The 7,504-nt window shown below is 38.8% G+C and overlaps 1 non-coding gene across 1 annotated transcript; it reads left to right on the forward strand.

The window, feature by feature from the left end:
* Window positions 1–1,241: 1,241 nt before the first annotated feature.
* On the forward strand, window positions 1,242–1,348 carry LOC120089534. The gene has a single exon (XR_005485209.1). It is a non-coding gene; the product is annotated as a small nucleolar RNA R71 (small nucleolar RNA).
* Window positions 1,349–7,504: the final 6,156 nt, after the last annotated feature.

The raw sequence follows: 7,504 nt of genomic DNA on the forward strand, positions 1-7,504 counted from the left end.
CGATGTAAAATCCTCCTATGGAGCAAGGAATAGTAAAGCTCCCAGGATCGCTCATCTTCGGTGGAATGATTGATTTTGAACTTTGAGTTAGTGCCACCGTGGCAAACTTACCAGCTCCCCTCTTCTTTGTAACCATATCCTTTAGAAACTTTGCGTAGGCAGGCATTTCCTCAATCACTTCACTGAATGGAATATTAATATGTAATTGTTTTAATAGAGACAGAAAGCGTTGGTACTATACCTCTTCGTTCTTTTTCTTCCTTAGTCTTTGCGGGAAAGGGGGTAACTGCACTTTCACGGTTTCCGTCTCAATTGGCTTTGAGGTCGACACAACCTCTGGTTCTACTACTTCTTTTTCTCCTTCTTCTTCTTGCGTCACCGCAACTTCAAATTCTTCTGCAATGGGAGCTATCTGACTAAGCTCCCTCTTTTCTCCCTCCACAGTCTTCCCACTTCGCAATGTCACAACCTAACATTGCTCTTTACCTGATCCCCCCGGGTTACGTGGGATTTCTGCTGAACTCAGCAGAGCCCCTTGTGGTCTACTTTTCAGCTCACTCGCAATCTGGCCCATCTATAATTCTAGGTTGCTGATGGACATAGCCTGACTTTGAAGCACAATTTCATTTTTCTCTAGGTATTGCTTTAATAGGCTTTCCAAGGAAGAGGATTCCGGTGGTTGTGAACTACTTGCTTGATTTTTTTTTTGACCGTTGTTGCGTGGGAAGAATCCTGGTGGCTCTTCTTTCTGCGCCACGAGTTGGAAATTCTGTTGCTGATTCTTCCAAGAAAAATTGGGGTGGTTTCTCCACCCGGGGTTGTAGGTATTCGAAAAGGGATTATTTTTTACAAAGTAAACGGATTGTGGATTTTGTGGGCAATCTTCCATCGCGTGCCCATCACCGCAAGTCGTAAACTTTGTGGTGTTTTGACTGATTACGTTGATTTGTCCATTTTGCGGTGTTGGGCTGCTGATCGCAATTCCCTGGATTAAGTTCATCATTGCGGTCATCTGATTTTGTAGTGAAGCAATAGCACTATTACTTGCGTCATTGTCTTTGATTCTAAATCTCTAGTCACTCTCTCTCCAATCTTCATGGTTCTTAGAGATGCGATCCAAGATATTCTTCGCCTTGTCATACGTTTTATCAAGCAGACTACTAGCGGCTGCCACATTGGCAGCGGTCTACGAAGCGGGATTCAAACCATGATAGAAAATTTCCATCTAAAGGCAGTCTGGCAAACCATTGTGTGGACAATTCCTGACCAACCTTTTAAACCTCGCCCAGGCATCGCTGAGCGATTCGTCCATGTCTTGTTCAAAATTTGTAATTAGTTTTCTTCGTCTGGCATTCTCAGTAGGTGGAAAGTATTTCTTCATAAACTTCTCCATGACCTGTTCCCATGAAGTGATCTCTCCCGGTTCGAGAGAATACGCCCATTTCCTAGCCAGATCATAGAGAGAAAATGGGAACAAAGTTAGTCGAACTACTTCAGCAGAGATGTTCGGGAATACAAAAGTATTGCAGATTTAAATAAAGCTTCGGAGGTGGGCGTGCAGGTCCTCGCCACACCTTCCTCCGAATTATCCTACAATCTGGATCATCTGCAGCATCACCGGCTTCATTTCGCATCGGCTTTCGTCGAGAGCAGGCTTCATGATTCCTGGAGAGAAATCATAGAGGTTTGGCGATGCATAATCCCTAATGGGTCTATTGCGATTGTTTGCCAGCAGGATTGGATTCGCCATGACATTGTTATCATTTGGTGCTCCGTTTCCAGGCTGCTCCGCCATTTCTTCTTTATTTGATTGTGGTTGTTATTGGCGGTCTCTCAGAGTCCGTCTAAATATCATCTCAATCTTCGGGTGTAATTCGTAAGAGATTCAGAGTCTGCAAAGAAACCAGAAAAACTACCATTAGCACACTATTTTGCCGAAGTCCCCGGCAACGGCACCAAAAACTTGATGCTTGATTTTATGATGTGGATTATGGATGATATACAATGATGAGATTGCGTTGAGCACTCAAGTTTCCTCAGCGCAATCCAAGTGTAAACTCCACTGAATTTCCTGGTAAGTCTAGGGTCAAACTCAGGGACTTGTGAAAACAGGTTGCGTTGGTAATTTTTAGGAAAACTTTGCGGTAACCAAATAAATAAATAGTTTTTGGTTTGTTGTTGATTGCGTTAATGAAAAATAAGCAAATGAGGCGAAGTTTGAAAAGAGTTGGTAAAGGGAAGATACGATGAGTATGCGGTAAACGGGTTGAGAAGGGTTTCGGCTAACACGTCCTAGGATGCGTTCATGCTTTGCGATCATGCAACATGCATACAATAGTAAACCATCTCTCGATGCAAATGCTACGGCTTCTAATGAAAGAATGCATGCAATATATGCGATAAGTCTATAGGACCTACACATAAGCTTCTATTCTCATTTATGCGATGACAGAATAACACACACATAAATAAGGCAACCACATAATATCATTTCTATCTCTAGGATGCATGCGATGCAGGTTGGAAAACAGAGCTTATCTCTAAGTCCCTATCTCTTGTTTATGCAGTTCTAATCTTGTTCTCTTGAGTCTAGATTCTAACCTAGCTCTCTCGAGTCTTAGGTTCTTTCTTCAATTTCTCTCTCGAGTAGCTCTAAAGGGGTATTTGGCACAACATAACACAAGATAATCGCAAGCAATGAACTCCTAAGTCATGTTAGCTTAGTTCTTCTCAACCTTTTCGACTAGTTTAGCTACTCATGTGTACTAGGAGAGTGAACAGATGTAGAATAAGAACTTCCATTGTATAAATGTAGAGATGAAGTGCAAAACAACAATGCAAGAATAGAATAAGAGTCTGGTACCAATCTCTTGCTGCCCAGGCTGTTACACTATTTTTCTACTCATGTTCAAAAGATAATCTCGCTCTCGCGAGAGTCAATCTACTCTATGCTTCTACGCCTCACGGTTCTCTCTCGAGTTTTCCTGAGCGATCTCCAGCGTCACCACTCTTCTCTTGCTCCGCCTTAAAATGAAAGGAAAACTATGAACAAGACGAGCGATCCGACGTATGAATTTTCAAACTGGTGGAATGGTGATCCTCTTTTCTAAAGGATACCCTTGGTATTTATAGAACATCCAGGGTGAACAGCGGCTTCTCTCTCATGATTACACATATGGGATGGCTTTAATTCCTTGACTGATGTGCCGAATATTTGTCATCGAAAAGCTACATGTACTTGTTATCGTTAGCGGCTGTCAACTTAATTTGGATTCAACTGTTATCAGCTTTCTTTCCCATCGCGATTAATTAGCCTTTCGTTCAAATGCGCCCACCATGTTGCGCCAACCAAGTTGTGGAAATCCTTCTCGAGAAGATGTTCGCGAACACAATCACTGTAAAGCCTTGCGGTGATGCTACATTCAACCAATGATTTCCTATGATCGAAATTTCCACCTTGCGTCATCAGATATTCTGCACAAAAATACAAAAATCAACTGTTCTAATGTGATGAACACATGCGACCACAATATTATGATTCTAATACTTTTTGGACGCAATTTATCATGTTTTATCAACGCATGCCAACATTGTTTCTGCCCGTTATCAGTACCCCATCGACTGCACAATGCGATCAACACTTGATTGCATACCCCTTCGTCTAACTGATACGATCAACAGCGATCGCGTACTCCATCAACTGCACGATGCAATCAAGTGATCGCATACCCCATTGTCTCAATGCGATCAACAGCGATCATATACTCCATCATCTAACTGATGCGATCAACAATTGAACATCTCCTTCCTCGAAGAACCGCAACGCTTGCTCCAATCTTCTTCACAAACGATTCAAAAACTCAAATCGACTTTGAATATAGACTCGATAACGATTATTAATGCCCAAAAATGTAGGGGCCTTTACAAACAATCGAAAATGTAAAAGAATTAAAACAAACTGAGGCTAACATCCACGAAAACATTCATAAATCTGCACATCCACAGCAATTTAACAATTAAATAGTGTAGAAATGCACCCACCAAGAACGTATTTGCAATTCTTATGTAGCAATGAATTGGAATATCAGAAAACCGAGTGCTCTGATACCAATTGAAGGAACTCTTATTCAAGAGTACCTACGAGCGGAAGTGGAACTTTCCAATTCATTGTGACAGAATTACCGCATATACATTCAAACATACTTTCACAATGTTAAAGAGATCAAGAAATCATACCAAATGAAGATTTCTTCTTCACAGCAAGTCTGAAGCCCAACCATCTACCTCGAACAATCACCACTCAAACAGAAGGAAACGAAGAAAACAACACCACTCAGAGCCCTTAGTATTCTTGGAGTGAGAATCCAAAGTGTGAGCTTTATTCGGATTTGGTAGATGGAAGGAGGAAGAGAGACCGTACACAATGATCAAGCAAGTAGGAGATGCAGTCATCTATTACATAGACAAGATGTTTGATCGTTTAGGTGAAGTATACGATCGTGTAGGAAAAGTAAGTGATCATCTAAACGATCATGTAGTAAAAGGTAAACAATCGTGTAAGAAAAGGTAATTGATCGTGTAGGGAAAGGGTGAGCGATCGTCCAAACAATCGTGTAGGAAAAACTAAGTGATCGTCTATACATCATTTAGTAAATATCGGGAGTTAAACGATTGTTTAGTAAATATCGGGAGCTAAACGATCACTTAGAAAAAAGGTAAACGATCATTTAGATAATAGCGTGCGACGGTGTAATCGATATACGATCACTTAGCAATATCGTATATGTAAGCGATCATGCAGTCACTATCGTATAGGCACTGATTTTCTAAACGATAACACTATCTTTTTCACAATATCCACGTACACCAAGATCAACACACCATCTGCTATTTTTAATGCACTCATCCATTATTTAGAACAAAAGAGGCGCCTTCCCATTTCCTTTATAACCGTCCAATGAATGTGATATTATCACATTCATAACTTATAAATTAATATCATATATTAATTATAATATTTTTCCTCTACTAGATATAAATCATATTTAAATCCAATTTCCTCCAAATTAATGTATCTCATACATAAAGTTAATTATATCATATTTAATTAACTCGTTCAATTATATCATATATAATCGAACTCCCTCTTGTTAATTTGAACATTTCAAACTGACCCAAAAACTGATTCTCAACTTGTATCCAAGCTACCAAGGGGACCTTATGGACTTATGGCTCGAAGCTCTATCGGTACATGAATAGCTGACTAAACTCTTTAGTCACGATATCTACCATCCGTTAATTGCCAGGCATTCTACTAAAGACCGACAGTTGAACTCTTCTTGTCATAGATATATTTCTATGTCCATTGGATATAATTAATCATCAGTACGATGACCCTTCACAGATCCCTCTAATGAACAATACAACATAGTCCTACTATTTGTGAACACCTCTCGGGCCATGAGAAGGTGTGTGGCACCACATCATTCAAGCCCTAGAATCAGCCCTTAAGGGAGCTATCTATCTACTTACCCCTGCCTCGGGGAAGGAGTGAATTCCATCTTGTGTAGCTGAATTCCCAGCTCCCAAATCAGACGAATCTACAAAATGGTAGGTTTGAGTCGGCGTTTTGGCCACTTGCACCCATGCAAATCAAAGGACTGTCCTCAATGGCAGGAGTTCCCAACTCACTCAGGATTGAGGTCATGTTACCTATGGTCATCTTAGTGAAATGGAGTCTCGATCATGAACGGCGTTATATGACAAGACATTAACACTTCAAGGTCAAGTCTTATATAAACTCTTTGTATAGGACGTACCCGCTCGCATGTCCACTACACGAATGATCAGGATCAGACCATCTGTTACAAGACACAACATTTGTAACAATTCCACAAAGTAGGCCACGTCCGTAATGTTACCAGGATAAGGTTTCCCTCCTATACTTATATACTACAAACTATTTTTGTTGTCACTTAAGACATGATCCACTTGTATGTCACTACATACATGCTTAAGTTACATAAAGACAACCAGGGATATTAAGTTTATTGGTTTGTGGTAAAATGAAAAACATCTAAATGTGCAAAGTCAAGTAGTAAAGTAAATGTTCGTACAAAGTTATTTACAAACTACTGGACATGAGACTTTAGGGCACAAACCCCAACACACGCATCCACTACCAATGCATCCCCTGATTCTCTCACTTAGAGAGAAATCACTCTTTCCTCCATCTCCATTCATCACCATTCTACTCCATCATTTTAAGCACATTTAGAATCAAAATCATGAGGCGAACAAGCATGCTCATGCATCATATAATATAAATGTTATATATATGCATTTATAACATAGTCATGCATCATTTATATTATAATGGTTATAATGTATAGTTTTGATGTATGGATGTATGTATGTTATTAATTCTTTCATTACCTTAGTATATATAAATGTTATGTATGTTAAGTAATGAAATGGGAACTGCATGAAACATGACATTACTTTAGATAATTTTATAAATGTTATAATTTTATTATACATGTCATTTAATGCAATGTATGATTTTAATTTGTTTCATTTATTTTATAATTGTTATAATTAAATAAAATTAGAAAGTAAACTCAATAATTCAATATTGCATGCAAACTTAGGTTCAAATCAATTTTAAAATAGTTTTAAAATATGATTCACATAGACCTAAGATCACAAAATTTCTAATGAGATTAGAAATTAGTTTGATCTTTTAATCAATTTAATAGGATTTGATTGATTTTAACTAAAAGATTAAATTTGTTGCAAACGTATCTATAAGGGACCTTTTGTCTAAGGCTAGTTCTAGGGTATTTAAGTTCGGGGAAGGGGAAGGGAGTTTTGGGAACAAAGCCCCCGAATTTCAAAGTGAAGCCCTACCCTCTCGTATCTTTTCCCTATCTAAGCTATATCAACAAAGCCAACTAGAAAATCCGCTTGTCAATGAATTCTTGGTGTAATACTCACTCTACAATGATTTGTGTCAGAATTTTTCAAAACACCCCTACCTGGGAACTAACTTGAAAACGTGAATTAGATAGATTTGCTACAAGCATGCAATTATTGATTAAAGTTTATTAAAATGTTTAATGAACATTAATCAAAGTTGTTTAACTTTCCAAAGTAAGTGTTACTTAATTTAAACAACCACTTAATAAAAATAAGTAACCGCATTTTTTCTAAGTTAAATTAACCCTAGGTAATACACTCAATGGGAGAAAAATGGGGTATATGATACTTCATTTTTCCTTTTCACGTTTCTCCCTCACAGTTCACACTGTGAGATCTATACTCGGCCTTAAGGCACCTTTCCTTGTGTCCCTCTACGGGTGGTGTTTGTATAGGTCAATACCAAGGTGAATGGAGAGAGTGTTTATAGTAAGTGGACGTGTGTCAACACATCCCACAGTAACTTTCACTAGTTTGTAGTAAATTTTCATGCTTGGCCTCGAGGAACCTTTGCTCGTGTCCCTCT

The sequence above is a fragment of the Benincasa hispida genome, chromosome 10, assembly GCF_009727055.1.
Source record: "Benincasa hispida cultivar B227 chromosome 10, ASM972705v1, whole genome shotgun sequence".
Taxonomy (NCBI): Eukaryota; Viridiplantae; Streptophyta; class Magnoliopsida; order Cucurbitales; family Cucurbitaceae; genus Benincasa; species Benincasa hispida.